Here is a 24,495-nt window from a genome sequence, read left to right on the forward strand (position 1 = left end):
ATAATTACCAGCCTGCTAGGGCTGGCAGGACCGGTGGGGCTGAGCCTTCCAAAGTTCTTTCTAGAGCAGTCATGGTCACCAGTGACTCCAGCCGGGTTATTCCTCTCTTGCACCCACCCATCCAATCAGAGTGCAAACTGCCCTGTGCCAGACCAAAGCTCCTAGCAATGTGATACTCTGGTGCCCAGGGAAGTGAGAATGGTCAGTGCAGGAGTAAGGAGTAAGCAGTAAGGTGACCACTCCTTAACAGTGGCAAGAGCCTGTACTTGGAAGAAAAGGACTTTTCTTATCTGCCTAGGACAAACCTGTAATTTGTTATTAGAAGAGAGCTCCCGGGTTTGCCCCAGCTGTCTGCTCAGTTTTTTGGTTTTTGTTTTTTTTGGAGACGAGTTTCGCTCCGGTTGCCCAGGTTGGAGTGCAATATGGTGAGATCTTGGCTCATCGCAACCTCTGCCTCCCGGGTTCAAGCAATTCTTCTGCCTCAGCCTCCTGAGTAGCTGAGATTGCAGGTGCCCAGCTAATTTTTTGTATTTTTAGTAGAGATGGGGTTTCACCATGTTGGCCAGGATGGTCTCGATCTCCTGACCTCATGATCCACCCGCCTCGGCCTCCCAGAATGCTGCGATTACAGGTGTGAGCCACCGTGCCTGGCCTGACTGTCTACTCAGTTTTATAACAACTGCTGAAGCAAAATGAAATGGAAAGGTTGGAGTGTAAGAGTAAATAAAATGACTTGGCTTGCACATTTCGTGGAGTTTCCCCAAATAGTTTACCAAATATGAAATGTTTCGGGCTCAAATGGGATTTTTTTGTTTGTTTCTTTCTTTTAATTTAGAAGCAACCCTGAATATTTGACCCCTGGTATAAATTGTGTTACCAGAAGCCTGGAAGTTTGTATTTCAAATTTCCTGTCATTTTTTTCTTTTTTTATGCATTTGTTTGTAGTCATTCACTAATCGTTTAAGGAAAAAAAATCACTATCTGAGATGGATAGCAGTTTTTCTAAATTTCATAGGAATTTTTTTACCTGTTCATAAGATTTTGATTTACTTTAACATCTCTTTAGGGCATAGTTCATAATATCTACTGCTCCCTTATAAATCACTACATGATTTTGGCTTCAACTTTGTTTGAATTTATTGAGCTTTTCTGTTTATGTTGCCTGCGAGCCAACTGCCTACATAAAGCACTCCTCCACTTCAGTTTTGTGCTATAGGATTTCATCTACCCAAGTCTGAAACAAGTTCCCAGAGGAATTAACTCTATCTCCTTACTAACAAGATCTTTTTTTGTTTGTTTGTTTTTGAGATGGGAATCTCGCTATGTCACTAGGCTGGAGTGCAGTGGCGATCTCGGCTCAGTGCAACCTCCACCTCCTGGGTTCAAGTGATTCTCCTGTCTCAGCCTCCCGAGTAGCTGGGACTGCAGGCACGCGCCACCATTCCCGGCTAATTATTTTTTATTTTTATTTTTATTTATTTTATTTTTTTTTTAGACAGAGTCTCGCTCTGTCGCCCAGGCTGGAGTGCAGTGGCCGGATCTCAGCTCACTGCAAGCTCCGCCTCCTGGGTTTACGCCATTCTCCTGCCTCAGCCTCCCGAGTAGCTGGGACTACAGGCGCCCGCCACCTCGCCTGGCTAGTTTTTTGTATTTTTTAGTAGAGACGGGGTTTCACTGTGTCAGCCAGGATGGTCTCGATCTCCTGACCTCATGATCCGCCCGCCTCGGCCTCCCAAAGTGCTGGGATTACAGGCTTGAGCCACCGCGCCCGGCTATTTTTTATTTGTAGTAGAGATGCGGTTTCACCATTTTGGCCAGGCTGGTCTCAAACTCCAGACTTCCAGTAATCTGCCCACCTCAGCCTCCCAAAGTGCTGGGATTACAGGCATGAGCCACCATGCACGGCAAGCAATGGCCATTTCTTTTCATTTTTTTCTAATGGAAAGTTTCAAAGAAATCTCTGGAGCCGGGAATGGTTTTGCGTGCCTGTAGTCCCAGCTACTCAAGAGGCTGAGGTGAGAGGATCACTTGAGCTCAGGAGTTTGAGGTTGCAGTGATTGTACCACTGTACTCCAGCCTGGTCACAGAGCAAGACCCTGTCTAAAAAAAAAAAAAAAAAAAAAGTTTCTGGTTTGGAAAATGGAAATGGAGGAAGCTGACTTTCATCTTTATAGATTAAAACCTTTCAGTGCAGGTTCTAGGCTTTGGGTTTTTGAGTTTTTGGTTTTTTTTTAGTTCATGGTCATCATCCAATAATTAAAAAAAAAAAAACCTGTCATGCTTCTTACAGTATATGTATTATTTTCTTTTTTTTCTTTTCTTTTCTTTTTTTTTTTTTTGAGACGGAGTCTCGCTCTGTCGTTCAGGCTGGAATGCAATGGCACGATCTCGGCTCACTGCAACCTCTGCCTCATGGGTTCAAATGATTCTCCTGCCTCAGTCTCCTGAGTAGCTGGATTACAAGCAAGCGCTACTACCCCCGGCTAATTTTTGTATTTTTAGTAGAGACAGGGTTTTACCATGTTGGTCAGGCTGGTCTTGAACTCCTGACCTTGTGATCCACCCGCCTTGGCCTCTCAAAGTGCTGGGATTACAGGTATGAACCACCGTGCCTGGCCATCTGTATTATCTTCTAACTCTCTCCTGGCACAAAAATTTCAATTCAGGCACAAAATTTGAGAAGATGGTTTAGGGACAAGGGGATAAAGATTATTCCTTTGTGGATTTCATCAAAACATGTTTTAAAAGTATTGTGCTGTTGGGCTATTTGTTTTTGAGGTGGAGTCATTCTGTTGCCCAGGCTGGAGTGCAGTGGCATGACCTCGGGTCACTGCAACCTCCACCACCCAGGTTCAAGCGATTCTCCTGCCTCAGCCTCCCAAGTAGCTAAGACTACAGGCACATACCACCACATCTGGCTAATTTTTGTATTTTTAGTAGAGACAGGGTTTCACTATGTTGGTCAGGCTAGTCTCGAACTCCTGACCTCAGGTGATCCGCCCTCCTTGGCCTCCCAAAGTGTTGGGATTACAGGCGTAAGCCACTGTGCCTGGCCAGGCTGTTATTTTTGGAAGCATGATAGTTATATAGACCTAAAGTTTTATGTAAATAAGTAGAATATGTATTTTAGCAGTTAATAGATTTAATTTCATTACCTATTAATGAAATACAGAATGTTCTCAATAGTTATTTTGGCTTCAAATTGGCTTTCTGCCTTCATGATTTCTATTATATTTAACTGACCTAAAACCACCTAGAAAAGACTACATTACAGCTCTAATTTATTGGTTTCAAATCCGAGGTTTTATAAAGGTCTATTTTATGGACAAATAATGTCCACCAAAATAAACTACTTAAAGTCTGGTAAACTTTTTTTTTTTGAGATAGGATTTCATTTTGTCACACAGGCTGGAGTACAAGTGCCGCCATCACTGTTCACTGCAGCCTTGACCTCCTGAGCTCAAGCGATCCTCCCACCTCAACGTTCCAGGTAGCTAGGACTGCGGGTATGCCACCATGCCCTGCTAATTTTTGTATTTTTTGTAGAGACCCAGGTCTCACTATGTTGCTCAGGCTGGTCTTGAACTTCTGGGCTCAAGTGATCCTCCTGCTTAGGCCTCCCAAAGTGCTGGGATTACAGGCCTGAGCCACTGTGCCTGACCTAAACATCTTGATCTCAGCATTTTTATTAGTCTGCCTTTAGACTTTGTCATTATAAAGAGATTCCCTTTTGATTTTTTTCAGAAACAGCTTAGTTAGGAAGTAAATATTGGTAGATTCATTCTTGGTTACCAAATTCTATTTGCAGATGATTGAAAAGTAAGAATTTTTATTTTTTTTTTGAGATGAAATCTCACTCTGTCGCCAGGCTGGAGTGCAGTGATGCGATCTTGTCTCACTGCAACCTCTGCCTCCTAGGTTCAAGCCATTCTGCTGCTTCAGCCTGCTGAGTAGCTGGGATTATGGGTGTGTACCACCATGCCCGGCTAATTTTTCTATTTTTAGTAGAAATGGGGTTTTGCCATGTTGTCCAGGCTGGTCTTGAACTCCTGAGCTTGAAGCGATCCACCCACTCTGGCCTCCCAAAGTACTAGCACTACAGGCGCAAGCCACCATGCCTGGGCTAGAAATTTTTTTTTTTCTAATTGAAGAGTAGATGTAAATTGTTTGCCTAGACTGTTTAAAAACATGTTTAAAACAGTACTTCCAGACCAATGATGAGAATGTGTCCTGAAACAGGGATTATTACTGATTTAATTCTGTGCTCCTGAAGTTTATTTTTAAAATAGCATATTATCAAGGAGATAATCCTAGATTGTGTGGGTACAGTGTGTGCATTTCTATATGTATATAGCAGTCATAAAGTAATATTCTGGGCACCACAAATCTAAAAAACTTCCAAGTCATGGAATCATAGTAGAGATGTCAAAGGGAGGGAAAGGGAGAGAAAAGGGTGAACTGAAAAAACCTGATAGTATTATTTCTTCCTGCTCAGGGTTGATAATACAGTAAAAAGAGATTTTTATTACATACAACTAGAAAGGACCAATTAGAGTGTGGAAAAAGTGTTCCTTTGCATAGTCAAATGATAGGCAGGCGAATATAATTTCACCAGAAATTACTATAGCAAGTTCCAATAAAGGACTGCAGAACAATAAGGCCTTGTTAATCCCATACTGGTCTATTCAAACAGTGTGTAATTCAAAGCAATTGCTGCTCCCTGGGCAGGAATTTACAATTGCTACATTTGAAGGGAGGATAATGTGTCATTCCAAGGGGAAATCAGGTTCTGGAAAGGGCCTCCTGGCTGCAGAACTCTATGTGTCCCCAAACAGCTCCACAGCAGGCCAAGTTAAACAGAATAACTGAGAACCACCCTGTGAAGTAAGTCTGCTTTGAATTGACCTGTATTTGCTTTGCTCTCTCCTGCCTTTTTGGTAAATGACAAAATGTCCCCAAAGCAAGGAGCAAGAGGGGAAGGCAGAGAAACTCAGACCTGAATAAGCTATTGCTTAGAAAGTGACTGCCCCCACCAGTGCACAGTGGCTCATGCCTGTAATCCCAGCACTTTGGGAGGCCAATGCAGGCAGATCACTTGAGCTCAGGAGGTAGAGACCAGCCTAGGCAACATGGTGAAACCCTATTACTACAAAAAATGCAAATATCAGCTGGGCATGCTGGCGCATGCCTGTAGTCCCAGCTACTTGAGGGGTGCTGAGACAGGAGAATTGTTTGAGTCCAGGAGGTTGAGCCTGCAGTAAGCCATGTTCACACCACTGCACTCCAGCCTGAGTGAAAAAGTGAGACCCTGTCTCCAAAAAAAAAAAAAAAAAAAAGAAAAAGAAAAAAGAGACTCCTCCCACTCTACTCGGCAAGGGCATACAACTTCATTCAAGAGAACTGCAGCCTATGTGTACGGACTGTATGTATATTTAATTGATAATGGTGATGAATACAGAGCACCATCCCTGGGCATAGAAACACTGGACAAGAGTCAAACATGAGTCAACTGCAAGAGGAGGCTAGAATCATAATACATTTTGAACAATTATGGTCAATAATCCTTCAGAGAACAACCCTTCAGTTTTATGTTGTCATTTTTGTGCAATTAAATGTGAACAGCTTAAAATTCCATACTTTTTAAAAACTCGGCTTTGAATTCCAATGACTGACTAATCCATGCTCCCAGGGACACCAAGCTATGTCAGTCCTCCAACAACATATTGTGAGGCCATGCTGAGCTGCTAATTCCTGTGGACTAGCTAATTAGGTAAAAAATTAAATTAAAAAGGAAAAGGCTGGGCATGGTGGCTCATGCCTATAATCCTAGCAGTTTGGGAGGCTTAGGCAGGGGGATCGCTTGGGCCCAGGAGTTTGAGACCAGCCTGAGCAACAAAGTGAGCCCCTGTCTATACAAAAAACAAAAAATTAAAAAAAAATTAGCATGGTGGCACACACCTGTGATCTGAGCTACATGGGAGGCTGAGGCAGGAGTATTGCCTGAGCCCAGGAATTGAGGCTGCAGTGAGCTGTGTTTGTGCCACTGCACTCCAGCCTGGACAACAGAACAAGACCCCATCGAAAGAAAAAGGAGAGGGGAGGAGGGGAAGGGAGGGGGGGGGGGGGGGGGGGAGGGGAGAGGGAAAACTCTAGAGGTGGCCGGGCGCGGTGGCTCAAGCCTGTAATCCCAGCACTCTGGGAGGCCGAGACGGGCGGATCACGAGGTCAGGAGATCAAGACCATCCTGGCTAATACGGTGAAACCCCGTCTCTACTAAAAAAATACAAAAAACTAGCCGGGCGAGGTCGCGGGCGCCTGTAGTCCCAGCTACTCGGGAGGCTGAGGCAGGAGAATGGCGTAAACCCGGGAGGCGGAGCTTGCAGTGAGCTGAGATCCGGCCACTGCACTCCAACCCGGGCGACAGAGCGAGACTCCATCTCAAAAAAAAAAAAAAAAAAAACTCTAGAGGTAAACTCATTATGCAGAACCCACTGGTGTGCTATTTTTGACCTGAGAACTGCCTATTAGGTGCTCAGGAAATAAATAAGAATCTTAGATGCGACATCCCAGCAGATGAGGATTCAAAAGATCTGTCTGGAATTCTGGGCTGCCATAACACGTAGTAACATGCACATAGCATTAAAAGGCTGTGTGGCAGAGGCATTTATTGCTGATCAAACATCCATAGGCTTCCCCATCTATCCCAGTTCATCTGTAGTTTGTTCTGTCCAACTACTGAGACAGAGGTGATATGTGTACCTTCCAAGCTGAAGTATAGGACACATGTGAATTCTCTATGCATTCTCTCCCTCTGCGGCCAAGATGGTGATGGCCCAAGGCTCCAGTGATACAGCTGCAAATGCCAGAGCCTCTATCAACCAGGGTTCTTAAGCAGAATTCCCATCTCCACTTCCCACTCCACCACCAACCTGTATGTGTCATGTAATGAAAACATGAAATAAACTTCTACTGTGTTAAGCCAAGACTCCAGAGCTAATTTGTTACTGCAGCACTGTCTATGCTAGTACAGCTGCTTTTCTAGATCTTTTTGTAGAAAGGGAAACTCCATCTGGAGAAAGGATGATGACCAAGTCACACAGCCCTTACGTGAGCCACCAGGTCACCTTTGCATCATGTGTCCCAAATGTGTTTCCACTCCCTCAGTTGTTGCTGTTCTTTCAGGGAGTGGTGATGTGGGGAAAAGCCCTGGCTGGTTGGGGGTTGGTATCTGACAGTCCCTTTCTGATGATTTCTCTTTATTCACCAACCTCCTCTTGGGATTTCAGGCTTGCTAAACATATGGTACAAATCAGTAAAATTATTCATTGTGGTTTTCATTTGAGTGAGCCAGTTTCCGCTCCTAAGAAGTGTCTTAACAAAACAGGAAGTTTTTCTTGGATCTAGAAATGGAAGTTTGCCTTCTGACATTAGCTGTTACCAACTTCTACAAATCTCTGTTTTCCTACTTCCCTGTCAGAGGGTGGGGCACATAGAGGAGAAAATCTGGATTCGTGTAGTAGAGTTAGGGCTGACTGAGTTGGGGAGTGGGTGGAGTGTAAAATGGCAGCTTGACCAGGCTGGGCCATAGTCACTCATGTGACCTCTTTATCTCTCACCTTTTCCCCAATTTTGACCTTGGGAAAGAGGTATCAAGGAGAGTGTGAAGGACCGAGGAACGCTATGGATACTTAGTGGCCACTCCTCGACAGTAACCCTTCACCTATGTATCCCAGCTGATTTTTTTCAAAACATGTTGCTACGCCTCACTCATTAGGTTCCATTCCATGGGGACAGGGAGCATGTGTGTCTTGTTCTCAATACCTGACACATAGTGGGCATCCAAGAGTACTTAAAGGAATACAGGCGGGAATAATTGATTTTCACAACTACCTTGGGGATCAGAAAAATCAAATGTAACTAATTTCCATTTTACAGATGGAGAAATGGAAACATTACGATTTTAAGTTTGGGAGGCCGAGGCGGGCAGATCACAAAGTCAGGAGATCAAGACCATCCTGGCCAACATGGTGAAACCCTGTCTCTACTAAAAATAGAAAAAAATTAGCTGGGAGTGGCAGTGCGCATCTGTAGTCCCAGCTACTGAGGAGGCTGAGGCAGAATTGATTGAACCCGGGAGGTGGAGGTTGCAGTGAGCCGAGATCCAGCCACTGAACTCCAGCTTGGCGACAGAGCGAGACTCCGTCTCAAAAAAAAAAAAAGATTTTGGGCGGGGTCAGGTGCAGTGGCTCACGCCTGTAATCCCAACAATTTGGGAGACTGAGGTGGGTGGATCACTTAAGGTCAGGAGTTCGAGACCAGCCTGGCCAACATGGTGAAACCTTGTCTCTACTAAAAATATAAAAAAATTAGCCGGGAGTGGTGGCAGGTGCCTGTAATCCCAGCAACTTGGGAGGCTGAGGCAGAATTGCTTGAACCCAGGAGGCAGAGGTTGCAGTGAACTGAGATCGCGCCACTGCACTCCAGCCTAGGTCAGAGCAAGACTGTCTTTAAGAAAAAAAAAAAAAGATTTTAGGTTACTGATTCAGGGTGACACAGGGTCAGTTGGTCAGTGAAGAGGTAAAAGTGAAATCCAATTCTCCCAATTTCTATTTTCTTTCAGTTGTATGACAGGTTAGGTGTAAAATCCTCTCCCCACCTGACATACACAATAGTACTGGCCATTTATCATCATCACCATCATGATGGTGGTGACTGACATTATATAATGTCAATCAGCACCATGAGATTGTGTGTTACACATGTCTACATTAGTTTTAGGAAAGTCTATCAGGAAAGACATCAAAATCCTACCATTATTATCACTGGGTATAGAGTCTCATGATGTTAATTCTTAAGTTCTTATCGATTTGTATTTTCTGTTTTTCCCCCAAGAATAAACATGTACTACCTGTGCTATCCAAAAATAATAGAGGGTGCAAAACAGCCTCTAGTTTTTTGTTTTTTGTTTTCCTTTTTTTGAGACAGGGTCTTGCTCTGTCACCCAGGCTGGAGTGCAGGGGCACAATCTCGGCTCACTGCAACCTCCACCTCCCAGGTTCAAGCAATTCTCCTGAGTAGCTGGGATTACAGGTGCCCACCACCGTGTCCAGCTAATATTTGTATTTTTAGTAAAGGCGGGCATAAGCCACCGTGCCTGGACAAGCCTCTAGTTTTCAACATGTTCTTTACATAGGGAATTAAACAGGCTTTTAGCCCAGCAATTTGAATATTAATCAGGTATGTTTGGAGGGGTAAGCCACAGGAAGGGAATCCTGGCAGAAATTGCTTATCTTCCAATCTGTACTTTTCTTCTTATATAATGGAATTTTTAGCTGGATACACAGTCACCCAGTTTCCCAGCCTCCCTTGCAGCCAGATATGGTCATAGATGGGAGTATAAGTGGTGTATACAACATCCAGATTTTTTTTGGAGACAGGGTCTCACTTTGTCACCCAGGCTGGAGTACGGTGACAAGAACATGGCTCACTGCAGCCTCAGTCTCCTGGGCTCAAGCAATTCTACTGCCTTAGCCCCCCATGTAGCTGGGACTACAGGCACATACCACCATACCTGGGTTATTTTTGTAGAGACAAGGTTTTACCCTGTTGCCCAGGCTGGTCTCAAACTACTGAACTCAAGTGATCTGCCCACCTCAGCCTCCCAAAGTGCTGGGATTATAGGCATGAACAACCGTGCCTGGCCCAGATTGTTAACCTTAAAAAGGAGGAGAGTGTCTTCATCTTCTCCCTTTCTGCTGGAACACAGATGTGAGGGTGGGAGCTGAAGCAGCTATCTTAAGCAGTGAAATGGAAGCCATGTATCGAGGGTGGCAGCACCAAGAGAAGGAAACCAGGTCCCTGACATTACTGAACTGCTACTCAATTTTGACATCAGTTTGTTACAGTTGTTGAACTCCTATCCTAAGTAATACCAGATCTAAACATTTAGCAGAACAGTGCTCTGACTTCCTAATCGAAAACAAATGTGTTCTTTGGAAAGAATGTACAACTGCATTAGCCAAGCTTTCTTTTGTTTATGGGCACAAGGACCCAATTCTACCTCAGTGATCAAGAATGAGTCCTTAATCCAGGGCATGTTATATAATATGGATGGTAAGGAAACTGCAGAAATTCACTTGGTATTTTCAGCAGATCATGAATGCTTGGGCACTTGGTTTCTGACTCTTTCTGCCCGATTCTAACCACCCCCTCCTCCTACAGACACAATTCAGAATTTGTGCATGTGGTGCAGAGTTTTGTGTAGGAGGGCTGCCTAAATGAGCCTTCTTGCCATCTGGCTTCTTGGGCACTGTGGAGAACTCAAGGCCACATCTGCCACTTAGTGCAAAATCAAATGTATTATTGAGAATTATAATGGTTCACGTATTAACACACAGAATAAGCTGACTGTGGATAAACCATAGGGCAGAAACTTCTTTTTTAAAAAGCAGCTTTAAACAACAAACATTTATTATCTCACAGTTTCTTTGGGTCAGGAATCTGGGGTACAGCTTAGCTAGGTGCCTGTAATTTAGGTTCTCTCACAAGGCTGTAGTCAAGGTATTGGGTTTCCACCTTTTCATCTGAAGGCTCTCCTGGGGGTGAATTCACCTCCATACCCATTCATGTGGCTATGGGAAGGTCTCAAGTCTTCTAGCAAGCAGTAACTTTTTTTTTCCTTTTCTTTTTTTTTTTTTTTAAAGACAGGGTCTTGCTCTGTCACCCACGCTGGAGTGCAGTGGCACAATCTTGGCTCACTGTAACCTCTGCCTCCTGGGATCAAGCAATCCTCCTGCCTCAGCCTCCCCAGTAGCTGGGACTACAGGTGCCCATCACTATGCCTGGCTTCTTTGTATTTTTTGTAGAGATGGGATTATAGGTGTGAGGCACTGTGCCTGACCAGCAGCAACTTTTTAATAGGAATTTCGAACTTTCTGGATTCTTAGGAACACAAAATGTACTTACCTTTTGAGTTGAGGTTGGTCACTGGCCAGAGGTTTCAGCCAGTGATTCTGGTCTGTGACCTTCTTGGGTCATGCTGAGCTCCCTTTAGACTATATAGACAGAATGTCACAATTTATACAGGAGTTGGCCTCCAGCCCTCTTACCCCAAGTACTTAGCAGCTCTCCTCTATTCATGGAAGTTTGCAACCCATCTAGACTACTTAAAGATTAAAATAATACCTGATTGAATCCTGCATTATATTTCAAAGTTTTGTCTGAGAATTCCCTCACAACTTCTGAGGTCATTCTCTGATACCATGGCCAAGGTACTTGGTATTACTTCTTTTTCCCATTTTTCAAATGAGGAATCTGAAAAATCACACAGCAGCATCAGGATTTTTTTTTTTTCTAAACTACTTGATATGTGAGTCTAAGGATTTAAACCTTCCTGTCTGAAGCCAAAGCCTATTTTGTTTCCAGGCCTCAGTAAACAGTTGGTCCAGAGGCTGGAAAAGTCATTTGACAGCATTCCAGCCCTGTCAGCATCTTCACTGAGTAGCTTTGTTATTTGCTATAAACAGTTGTAAATTTCCAGAACTGCAGGCACACCCATATTAAAGTGTTCATTACTAAAATGCCTCATAATGCCAAATGCAAATGAACAGTGATTTAGAGTCCCAGTGGAATTCTGTCGCTGGATCTCCTCCACTAGCACAGATAATTGCGAACTGACAAATTTTTCTTAAATGATATTTAGTCAGATCTCTCAAAGCTGACCCCTTCTATCATTTAATGGAACATCTCAATTGTGGACGAAAGAATGGTTGATGCTGTGCTTTAAGCTACTTTTAAAATGTGAAACCTATTTTGCTAACGGAGAAACGACACTTTTTTTAAATAACAGGACTTCTCTAGGCCCCCAGGTTTTGCTGAAACTCAGGAAACACATATGGACAACTCTCTAGTTATAGTTCTTCCTGTAAGTCTCAGAAACCATAGCTTCTGATTTAGTGTCCCACCGGAACTGCAGACCTTAAAACACAAAAATCCCACTGGGATGAAAGAGGTTCATTTGTTTTCAAGTTGTGGCCCTTCCACCCCCTGGGTGGCTCCTCCCCCATGTCTGTGTCTGTGGCTTTGATTTATCATCTTCCACCTCCACAAGCCTTGGCATTTACTAGGATCCTATAAAGAGGTTAAGGTGTAAACCAGGAAGAAGCTTTTAAGGACAAGAGGGAGTTGGGGGTAGGGGCTGGGGTAAGAAGAGAGAGTTAAGGAGAGGAAAAGCAATTGTAAGAGACCACAGGCGTAGTGTAAGTGAATAAGCACACGGGCAGGCAAGGCCCTGGCTGATTGAAGGACTGCTGAATGTGGTTTTGCCCGCCAAGGCAGTGCCTTCGGTTCTGTGATACAGCTTCCAGTGGGAGAGCTCCCTGCCCAATGCACTGTAATCAGGATAGCCAGTGTGGAACCCCCTCCTGCTTTGTCAAGGTTTTTTTTTTTTTTTTTTGAGACGGAGTCTCGCTCTGTCGCCCAGGCTGGAGTGCAGTGGCCGGATCTCGGCTCACTGCAAGTTCCGCCTCCCGGGTTTACGCCATTCTCCTGCCTCTGCCTCCTGAGTAGCTGGGACTACAGGCGCCCGCCACCTCGCCCGGCTAGTTTTTTGTATTTGTTTTTTTTTTTTTGAGACTGAGTCTGGCTCTGTCGCCCAGGCTGGAGTGCGGTGGCCGGATCTCAGCTCACTGCAAGCTCCGCCTCCCGGGTTCACGCCATTCTCCTGCCTCAGCCTCCCGAGTAGCCGGGACCACAGGCGCCCGCCACTTCGCCCGGCTAGTTTTTTGTATTTTTTAGTAGAGACGGGGTTTCACCGTGTCGGCCAGGATGGTCTCGATCTCCTGACCTCGTGATCCGCCCGTCTCGGCCTCCCAAAGTGCTGGGATTACAGGCTTGAGCCACCGCGCCCGGCCGTTTTTTGTATTTTTTTAGTAGAGACGGGGTTTCACCGTGTTAGCCAGGATGGTCTCCATCTCCTGACCTCGTGATCCGCCCTTCTCGGCCTCCCAAAGTGCTGAGATTACAGGCTTGAGCCACCGCGCCCGGCCTCAAGGTTTTTTATATGCTTGCACAGCCAGCTCTGTGTTCCCAGCTGTAAGGCCTGGGATTTGCAGTTTATCCCCTGGGGGATAAATAATAGGAGCTGCAATCTTCTGCCAGAAAAGAACTTGCTTCACCAGCTTGGAGGCTCAGTTGATGATGAACGCAGAAAGTTTTCTGGAAAATAAAATGAGATACCCAATGGGCCAACCTTTGAAAACTGTGAGGTGCCAAGTTAATGTGAGTCATCACAGTTCTAATAATTATCAGGGCTAGGTAGGTGGGTTTTCTTGAAAAGGAGGAAGCCTCAGAACTTATGGCTTAGTGCCTGAAGGGAGCTTCACGATATTCCTTGCAGGAATTTCTGGAAACACACAACTCAAAATTTTCCCTTTGGAGTTTCTGATGCAGTGTTGAAGCCACAGGTTCTAGAGACAGACTTGGGTTGGAAGTCTGGCTCTGCCACGTACCTGTATGAACTAGGAAAATTCTCCCCTCTGGAAAGTGGGAATACTCTGTTACTGGATGTGGTTGTGAAAGAATTAATGTACGTAAAATGCTTAGCATAGGGTATAAGCATTAATAGAGGCACAATACATGGTTACCTGTATCATGTACCTCTCATGAGAAAATTGGTCTGGTTTAGCACTGAGGCAATGGAAGGGGAGACAACACTGTGACATGTCTAATATAAAGCACACAAGAAAAATAAGCAATGGTGACATTTATTATATACAGGCCCAACCAAAGATTCCGGGGACTTGGGGTGAGAAGCACCCAATGCTTTCCTCAAGCAACTGGGTTCTTGGAGAGCCCAAGAAGTACTGGTATTAAGTACCAAAGTCTATGTCTGTCAGTGCAGGAAAAGAACTATAGATGGTCATGTAGACTATGTGGAGAGAAGGTATCTCTTGGAATGTGTCTGAGGAAGTAAATTTTAGCTGTACAGCCTATGCAATGCTGAAAATGGGTGAGAATGGATGAGAGCAGGATTCTATAACCTACTATTCTCATTGTCAGTAATGAGTCACAAAAGTCATATAGTGAATACATGAAACACATAGTATAATTATGCTGCTCATTTGCACATGGGTAACACAAATCTTGTCCAGTCTGTTTCGAAGCTATAATCCAAAAAAATGGCCTTCAAGGCTTCTGCCTCAAACAACAGAAAGTCAAATCCAAATACAAATTTTTATACTGAAGTATTATTTTCTATCATTCTTCATCTTGTTTTCTAACCATTTAGCTTGAACATAAATATAAATATTTGTTGTCAGTGTGCAATTATATGCACTGTGAAGGATGCAAAGGAATTTAACATGTTCCTAGACTTCATAATTGGCATCAATTGACTCAGCAAAAGGGAACTAAAGATGAGTAGCAAACCTAGGCCTTCATTCTTTACTTTTTGGTTCCTCTTTAACATTTTCCACTTTCCTACTAGCAGATTCTGACATCTGAGTCAAGATTACTTGTCTTTAATCATATTAGTACTGACTCGATCTATTTATATGTAAGAGCAGCTAGCACTAATCTAGCTTCTACTATGTGCCAGGCGTTCATGTCACAAGCATAGACCATTCAGTTCTCAGAACCCTATTTAGTATTTTTTATCGTTCTCATTTTACAGATGAGAAAAGTGAAGCCTATAGATTAAAGAACTACTGTGAGGTCACAGCCTAATGTCTCATGGCTAGGAAATAACATGTAGATGCAAAGAGGGGAGGTGCACTGAGATTTACATTTCTTCTAGCTGCTTGGAGTATTATCAGCTATGCTATGTTATTTTAAGATAATGCACTAGAGGGCGCTAAATACACAAGCTTTAACTGTTTTGATAAGACAGTTCCCACAGTGGTAAAAGATATATAATTGGTAATGGATGCAAGCCAAAAAGGCCCTCCCAAAGAATATGATGCAATTTATGATAACTGAGCTGTATTTCTGTCCCCTCAATTAAAAAAACCCCTCATTTTATATTCAGCAATATTTATATTTTGTCTGTAACTTAATATTGATTGCTATTCAAAGTACCTTTCACTTAGAAGTTTAATGTTTCCTTGTTCTGCCTAATGAATGACAAAGGGAAAGGGTAGCCTGGATGAAAATAAATTTTAAAAAATTGCACTGAGATACACTGTATCTTTTAACTTTTATTTAGCAAAGTTAAACATACATATATTTTGAAAGAGAAAAAAAGGAACTCACCCAACCCTCATATCCAAGAGCTTAAAATCAAAGGAACTCAAGACCCATCCTCAACTTCAAATGCCAGTCATTGTTTTAGAGGTAACTCAGATTTCTAAGTAATGCTTCTGTTTCTCGATTTATCAAATAGACATTATGTATTTTGTTTTCGTACATGAGAATTGAGTAGTTAATAGAATACCCATCTCTTATCAGTAACAAAGATTTACAAAATAACTTTTGTTTTTCATAATTACAAAAGCAATACATTATCATTGCAGAACATGTGTTTTTTTAAAAAGACAAAAAGTAACAAAACTCTCCATTATCCTAATAGGCAGAGGAAGTTATTACCATTTTAATGCATATCCTTAACATATACATGTAAAAGGTACATATACACATAAAAATATGTTTAACAGAAATTACTTTGTACACAATATTTGATTGAACTATATATGATCTTTGTCTTCTTTCATTTTCATTTTATTGTAGTATAATTTACATAAAATGCATAAATCTTAAACCTATAAATTTTTACATTATATAGAAATGTATAGTTATATACTCCATGCTCCCTCCTCCCAATCAATGCTGCCTCAAAACGAACTGCTCTTCTAATTTTAGAGCTTAACTCTTCTCATCTCTATCACCACAGATTAGTTGTATTTTTAAGCTTCATGTAAAATTTTCCATGTCAACTTTGAAAACATGACAGTTAAAGTTCTAAGGAATCTCCAGTTCTCCAACTGGTGTGGGAATAAGATAATTTGACTCCACTGTGAATTGTGGTTACTGATGGTATCACTGAGTCTGTTACGGGCCAACGAGAAACAGTCTGAAGGGCCAAGAATTTATGGCCCTGTAGGGATTGCAGAAAGAAACCAAACCCAAGTTCACAATTCAGCCTGGAAGGAGAAAGTTCTATTACTCAGTATCTCAAGACTAAGCGGATCATAAATGGTGTCACAAGTTTGCATTTTTTTCCCTGTGGAAGATAATAATCTTTTGTATGCTTAATTCGTTATCATCGCCTTATAAATTATCACCAGCACAGATAACTACCACAGTCATCAGTGCAACTTAAAACAACAGAACTAGCATTTCTCACTTGCTGTTTTTTAAAGACACCTCCCATCATCTGCACCTGGTCCCCAAACCAGCTGACCATGAGCAATGACGAATTAAAACGGGGGTGAGGGAGAAGGGGTGTAGGGCCCAAGAGTTGGGGAGCATTATGGCTTGCTGTCAAGTGGCAGCCTAAGATGTACTTGGGAAGATGTTTCATATCCATTTTCCCTGTGAAATTAAAATTGTGATGCTACCAAACCTTTGCTTGTCCACCATCCTTAAGAGAATACTCATTCAGTACAAAACCCTGCAAAAAGGAGTGAGCCAATTTGAATAAAAGCGAAAACTTCTTAGGAATTAGCAGCCCGAAAGGCTGCTTGAGAGATGGCAAACATATTGAGGAGTTCTCAAACAGCTGCTCTCTGATTACAGGTAGTTAAAGGCCATTCCCATGCCTTCTCCCACGGGCACAGAGAATCAAAGGCACTTTCCATATTTAACACGACTAATATGTCATTGGGCAAAGAGATACTCAATACATCTCCATAGCTTTTCCTTACTTTTACTTAACCTTTATGTCGGATACTTTATGCCTAGTACTGTTCTAAGCGCTTTGCATGCATCATCTCATCAACCTAATAAAGCAGCTCGGATAGATTAACTGTTAAAATCTGGATACAGCTGGGTAAGGTGGCAGAAAAGTTGGAATTCAAATAAAAGCCAGTCCTACAGCAGGGCCATTATTGCCTCCCCTAGCTTGATCACGAAAAATGAGTGGTTCTTCCCTCTGGGCACACAGGACAATGGACATGTGGGCTGCTGTCAGGATTTACCGAAGATGGCCGCTGCGCTGGGCTTGGAGTGTGAGCTGACGGTGTCCCAGACAAAAAAGTCGAGAGTGGCAGCCGACTGCTTTTTTGGAGGCCAAGAGAGGAGAAAAGTGTTAAACGGAAAAGGGCAGTCAAGAGCAAGGGCAAGAATAGGAGAAAACGAAAGCCCCGACTCCCCTAGCCGCAGAAAGCGCTGGGCGGAAGTGAGCTGGCCTAGGAAGCGCCCCGCGTGGAGGTAGGCCCGCGCGGCGGAAGTGCGTTTCTGAGGCTCCTCCTGTAGGCTGCGGAGGAGGGACTGAGCTTGCGCGCGGGCCAGCTGTCCTCTCTTCTGATCCCGAAGACAGGATCGGATTATGGTTTGTTGCCGGTTAGCGCGGCCCTGGGGGTTTCCGGTCCCTGGAGACGAGTCGCACCCCTGCAGTTTACTGGGCGCTCTTCTGTAACCCGCTTTCCGACCCCGCCCGGGGTATTAAGACCCGGGCAGATAAGGCCCCTCTGACCCTCCTAGCGGCCGTCTCTCCTAGGCTGGAGGGCGGCGCCCCATATGACGCAGAAGGCGGCTAGGGATACGCCCTGTACCATGGCGGCCAGTCTGGATGCCCTAACGCCAGGCCCCGACTCGCTCTGGCCAGCGGGCATGCGGCGAGTTTGCCCCCGCAGCGCAGCCGCCCACAACTCGCTCTTCCAGAGGAGGACCTTACGTTCGGACTTGCTTGGTAGTTTACTAGGGCAAAGTACCACCACACCCCGAGCAAGCAAACCTCAGGGAAGGGGCTCCTTCTGTGTAAAGTGATCGGCAGGCCTTGCAGTGGATCTTCGGTATCCATGGTTATATACCAATCATTATCTTGTCTACCTCATTTGGACTGTGCAGAACGAGATGCCAATAATATATCACATCCACAGACGGTAAAACTGGGATACATATAACCTCTTTCTCTTAATCTGTCAGATTGACTTCAAAGGGGGCTCTCAGGGTTTCTTACTAAAGAAACATGCCTCCCCGTGGGTTTTCATCCGAGTCACTTATAAGTGAGCTAGTTTCTCCAACACCAATTGAGCTGGAAACTAGAATAACTGAAACACAACATATTCCCGTCCTGAACAGGGTGCTGAAACAAGTTACCAGCCTCATTACTTACCAGCCTTCTCTCAGAACCCTAACACCCCTTACAAGGGATTTCTAACTAGGAGTCCGTAGATAAAATTTAGAATGTGTGAGCATTATGTAATACAGATGTAAAACATTGAGATGGGATCCACGGGCTTTTTGGGGCTCTCAAAAGGCCCACGGCACAAAAATAGTTAATCTGTATACTTGAGGGAAGAAAGAAGCATCTCTGGAAGTAACTCTTATTAAGCTCTAAGCTCATTCAGGCTTAATTTCTGGGAACTTTTAACAAATGAAGCTTATAGTCCTAGCCAATAAGAACGACTGCTCACTCCAGAAATCATACTGAGATGTTGCCTTTCCCTATTTTCCACTCTCTACTGGCGCTCAGATGGTTGGTTCTTAGTTATACTTTGGTTTCATAAAATCATCATCAGAAAATGGAGACTTTTCATCAATCACGTCTTAATCTATACTTTGGGGGTGTTTAAAAGATATATTCCTTCTGCACAAAGAACCTGGTTTTTCCATTTCTCTAAAGACTCCTTTCCAGCTATGACCAGGGTTCAAAGGATGCTAATGTAATAGCCCATCAACAGTCATTTGAGAGTACCATGTTTGTTTATACTGAACCCACCATGCAGATACTTAACTACTTAGAAATTTTGATAATTGCTAATCCTTTTCTCATTTTTAACTCATTGGCCAGGTGAATTCTCAGCCCCCCCGCCCAAATTCTCCTACCTCCAACAATTAAACATCTTCATCTATATATATATATAGTTACCTTTAATCATGTAATTCAACAGGAATAGAGAGGACGGGGACTATGAAATCTCGGCTGTGATGCAATTATGTCTGCAGCTCAAAATAGATGTTCTTTTCTCCCTCTCTTTTCTTGCTAGGATTGCACTGTAAATTCAAAGCTCTTTAAAAATCATTGCTCAAATATGCCCCCCTTTATCACTGTTCATGTTAACATCTGCATTCCTAAAAGGCTTTTAAAAATTAAAATACTAATCTGCTCCATACATAAATGAGGCTAACATTACACCATTTTAAAAAGGTGGGAACATTGTCTTCACTGCAATTTCAGCATCTCAAAACATCTTTTCATTACAGTTACACCTTTTCAAAATGTAGGACTGATTTGATGTTGACTTGGTACATTGTCCAGAATCTACAGTAATTCTGATGCAGATTGACTCAATGTCCGTATTTTAAGAACCACTGGTTTAATGATGATTCCACTGGTTGGAATCATCTCTTTGGCTGGTCCCAGGATACACTGAAGGCAATAGGTTGTGTAGAATCAGATGGAAGATACTTATGGAGGCATGAGAGTCACCAAGTGAACCTTTTATGCAAAAGTGCAAATTTGATTTGGAATTTTCAAAGTTCTATTTATTACAAAAAAAAAAAAAAGGAATCCAGCCAAATGAAATGTGCTGGATGGAAAATTGTCTTTCCATAGAAAAACCTGTTTCACAAGTGCTTTGTTATTTGAATATTTAACGTATTCGTATTTCAAGTTTATTAAACCAGTTTAAATGCTCCTCCACCTACTTATGATTAAAACTTTCAACTCTTTATTACCTTGGTTAATGTTGACTAAGGACCTCCATGCTGAGGGAAAAGTGCTGGGATTAAGCAAATTGAACCTCTGCAGGCCCAGACAGGACCCTAATCAAGATGTAAGAGGCCAGGTGTGGTGGCTCACACCCATAATCCCAGTTTTGGGTAGCCAAGGTGGAAGAATCGCTGGAGCCCAGGGATGTTGAGGCTGCAATGAGCCTTTATCATGCCACTGTACTCCAGCCTGAGCAACAAAACGAGACCTTGTCTTAAAAGAAAAAACAAAGACCCTGAACTGCAGTCACACTTTCCTAAATACCTAGTAAAATTAGCCGGTTAAATATAGTAAGATGTTCCCCAAAGATTTAAGGCAGATGCTGTTTTATATATATGGCTGTGTCCCTCTGTGACACGAAGTTACAGGGTTCTTTTTACCAGTAGTCCTGTACCCAGTGGGACCTTGCAAATCAGCGTCATATGGTAAAGAACAGAATCTGATCACATTTCCTACTTCCTAAGCAAGTATCAGAATATACTTGCTAAGCTTGTATACTGCCCTCAACTGCTATATTTGTTTTCTTTTCTTCTTTTTTTTTTTTGTGATAGTGGTGTCAAATGCTAAGTTGTTCTGCATAAGAAGAATTACAAAGACTAGGCAGCTGACAGTGAGAAACAAAAGCTGAGGAGAAACAATACTGCCTACTTAAATTGTTAAGGTAGGTCTTTTTTTTTTTTCTCTTAAATCACACAACCAAAAAGCTTACGTGATAACTGCAAAGGATTTTGTTGGGGGGAAAAAAGGGGAGGAGTACTTTTGCAATTTAAACATCCTCTGTAATTTCTTCTGTAAAATTATTCATAAAATAAACATTACTCATTAGTGCCTCATGAAGTTCTCCTTTTGGGGAATGTGATTAAACACGCTTTATTTTAAATTTTGGCATAGGAGTCAAAAGCTGCCCAAGGAGGGCAGCTACCTATGGGGTGTGCATTCATTCATGACCAATATTTAAGTCCAATATAACTTTGATAATTGTTCTATAAAATGTTTATGCCTCACTGAAGAGTCTGTCGTTTTAAAAGAAAATCTTTACATTTATTGTATCCAGTTAACTTTATTAGTAATCCGCCAAGTAAAAAAAGTATTCATAGTAATTAGTGACTCCATTGCATTAGAACTGTAACTTGGTGCCATTTTTGAAGACTGTTTTCCCAACAAGGAGGCATTAACATTTATCCAATTACTTTACTCTCTTTGAATAGCAAGCATGACATAGGCCTCAGCTCACAGTTTACTTACCTGATTAGCTTCCATTTCTCTTTAAGGATATTAACTATGTGACACTTCTAGTTGGCACAACCAACTACCTAGCACCAGTACGTGAGATTATGTAAAAATCCTACCAGATTATGTACTAAAATAAAGTCAACATGTCTATTTTCTGGTTGCGTGTGTGATTTATCTTTTCTTTCTATGTCACTAAGATATGGGTAAGAGCCCTAAACTCCAAACATTTTTACATGTTAATATAAATTTAATGGTGGCATATTATTCCATCTACTGGCTGGGACATGGTATATATAATTATTTGCCTATTAATCGTTTCTGAATATTTGTATTCTGACTCTTAGCTAAGCTGGCTTCCCTCTTTTCTAAGTACTGACTGAACTGAACCTTTGATGACTAGCAAGGTCTCTGGCTTCCAAGTGCAATTTGAGCACTTTATTTTTAGAAGTCTTAAGTCCAAACTATTTCCTTTAATTGCTCTTGTCCAGAATACACAACCTTTTTCTATATAGGGCCACATAAGAAATACTTTAGACTTTGCAAGCCAGTCTCCCTCACATATTCCTCTCCTTTTCCCCTTTTAAACTCTTTAAAAAGTCAAACAAAAAAACCTGAAAAACTAGAAGTTTTAAGTTTACTGCCACATGGGTACAATCATATACTTACGTCGATAATTTTATAGTTTTAAATGTAACATCTCACATTTCAAGTATCTCCTAAAACCTGCCATTGTAATTCTAGTTGCTAACACAATGGACATTATGACTTTATGAAAATATTCCTGTAGAATTAAAAATAACACTTGAAAAAAATTAAGGTTGTTTCTCAAATAGCTTACTTGGTTAAAGTCTACTTAAGGAGCAAGCTACAAGTCCAAATAATCTTTGCTGTTTGCCACCTACCTAACCAATTCCTCATTTTACTCATGTTTTGTGAGACAGAATCAACTTAGGATATTGTCTTCAGTTCTAGGGACCCAGAGGAAAAGAGCTGACCGAAGATGCAATAAACGGCCCCAATATACTGTGGCTATTTAAACAGAAATCAATCAGCAAACTAATGGGTGCATAGTAGGGAGAGGGGTTAGGCAACACTGGACACCTTAGAGCAGTGGTTCCCAACCTTTTTGGCACCAGGGAGCCATTTTGTGGAAGACAATTTTTCAACGGACAGGGCAGGGGGATGGTTTCGGTATGAGACTCTTCCACCTCAGATTATCAGGCGTTAGATTCTCACAAGGAGAGCACAACCTAGATCCCACACATGTGCAGTTCACAATTGGGTTCTCACACCTATGATAATCTAATGTGGCCACTGATCTGACAGGAGGCTGAGCTCAGGTATGATGTTCACTGGCCTACTGCTCACCACCTGCTGGTGTGGCTGGTCAGGGGCCGGGATTGGGGACCTCTATCTTGGAGGGTTTTAGGCGAATCCTAAATAGTATGTCTCTACTAATTACTTGCTTAACGTAGCAAGACTGGTATTTGTGACAGCCCATAGACACATCTGCTTTCTTAAGATGTATAATGTTTCACAGGAATTTTAATGGGGTGTTCTTGTTCATGTATTTGGCACTTGTGTAAACTTTGGTCCTAGGAATAGAGAGATACGAGTCTCCAGGGACAGCAAAAACAATCGAATGGCAAACAAAGAAGGGAGGCCGTATTTTCTTTAACACCCTTAATTCCACCCTTATCTCTGCTCTTGGGTGCTTACATAGCACATTATTTGTAACTGTAGTCACTCTAAATTATCCCTTACTGCCTCTTTGATGAGGAAGAATGATTAACACAATGGAATGTTGGAAGGTTTAAAGTCTATACCTCATTTGTCCTGGTATCCTTGAATTTACTAGTCAGGAGGAGTTAAAATATAGACATCTTTAAAAAAAATCTCTCCCCTTTTCACTTCACGTTATTTTATCCATATACTCATAAGTGCAACTGCATTTTCTTTTGCCTTAATAGTTACAGAATCCCACAGGGAATGGTCATGGGCTATTCTGGTTTTCAATCTGGGGAAACCCTATACTTTAACTTGAATAAAACAATAAAGTCCTCCAAACTAATATGTGATTTCTGCCCAGAGCTCCAAAAGTCAAAGTAAAGAAATTCAATGAAGTGAGGGTAACACAGGGAGTAAACATGACTTTCAAGGTAGCCAAATGCCCCATTATCTAAATAATGACGCCCGCCCATCAATGAACAAACAAGATTCCCACTGTCCCCATCTACTATCCAGTGAAACACAGCCAATTTGACAACTTGTGCAGGGAAAGACTCTGTTTAGCTTATACCTTGAACCTAAAGGAAATTAAATTGCACATTTTCTGTTCCTGGCTAATCTTCTGAATAATGTACTGAACACGGTAGGAGTTAATAATAAAAAATACCTGTCTGCAGTCTCAGAAACAATCACACACAAAACATCTGTTTATTTCCAGAGTGATGAAAGACTAGCATTTTTGGTCTCATGTATTTACTATATTGTTTCATACATTTATCTATATGCTTTGGCTGTATAAACTTGTTGAAATAGTTTGTGGCTCTTTATATTTAGCTTTTATAAATAATTGAAAACCTAATGAATGCTTATTTAATAACCAATCTAAACCTGGGACCTCAAACATAGGGTGTCAAGTAATCTGGTTGTCTAATAAATAAGCATGTTGTCATCTTTCAGGCTGAGGGCACATCAACCAAGCTAAAAGACGTGTGTAAAAAAAAAAACCAAAACAAAACAAAACAAAAACATCTACCGAACCAGCATATAATATCCAAGGTTAACTATATAGAAAGTCTAATAACATTCAGAAGGTGCTTGATGAATATACCAAACACGTGGAATTAAATGAAAATTATTTACTGGCATTAGGACTGAATTTTTAATGTCAAATTTAAAAAATAGCCCATTAAAGTCCCAGCTCATGACATCTAAGTATCTGAAGATCCACTACTATTCTTTTTTCTTTTTTTGAGACAGAGTCTTACTGTGTCACCCAGGGTGGAGTGCAGTGGCATAATCTCGGCCCACTGCAACCTCTGCCCACCGGATTAAAGCAATTTTCGTGCCTCAGCCTCCTGAGTAGCTGCGATTACAGGTGTGTGCCACCACACCCGGCTAATTCTTATACTTTTAGTAGAGACAGGGTTTCACCATGTTGGCCACACTGGTCTCCTGACCTCAGGTGCTCCACCTGTCTCAGCATTCCAAAGTGCTGGGATTACAGGCCTGAGCCACCACACTGAGCAAGATCTGCTATTCTTTTAAGTTAGTAGTATTAAATTAAGTGATGCTTCTACTCTTGAGTTGTACTTTAGGATCTAAAGTTATTGGTTTGACCTTTAGGGAAAACAGTAACCATAATAAAAAGATCACAATGTCTAAAC

At 42.2% G+C, this 24,495-nt stretch overlaps 1 long non-coding RNA gene across 1 annotated transcript; it reads right to left on the reverse strand.

The window, feature by feature from the left end:
- Positions 1 to 1,656: 1,656 nt before the first annotated feature.
- LOC112620812 lies at positions 1,657 to 23,824 on the reverse strand. Its single transcript, XR_003118600.1, has 3 exons — positions 20,738 to 23,824; positions 2,478 to 2,483; positions 1,657 to 1,772 (listed from the first exon to the last, which is right to left on the reverse strand). It is a non-coding gene; the product is annotated as an uncharacterized LOC112620812 (long non-coding RNA).
- Positions 23,825 to 24,495: the final 671 nt, after the last annotated feature.

This window comes from Theropithecus gelada, chromosome 3, assembly GCF_003255815.1.
Source record: "Theropithecus gelada isolate Dixy chromosome 3, Tgel_1.0, whole genome shotgun sequence".
Lineage (NCBI taxonomy): Eukaryota > Metazoa > Chordata > Mammalia > Primates > Cercopithecidae > Theropithecus > Theropithecus gelada.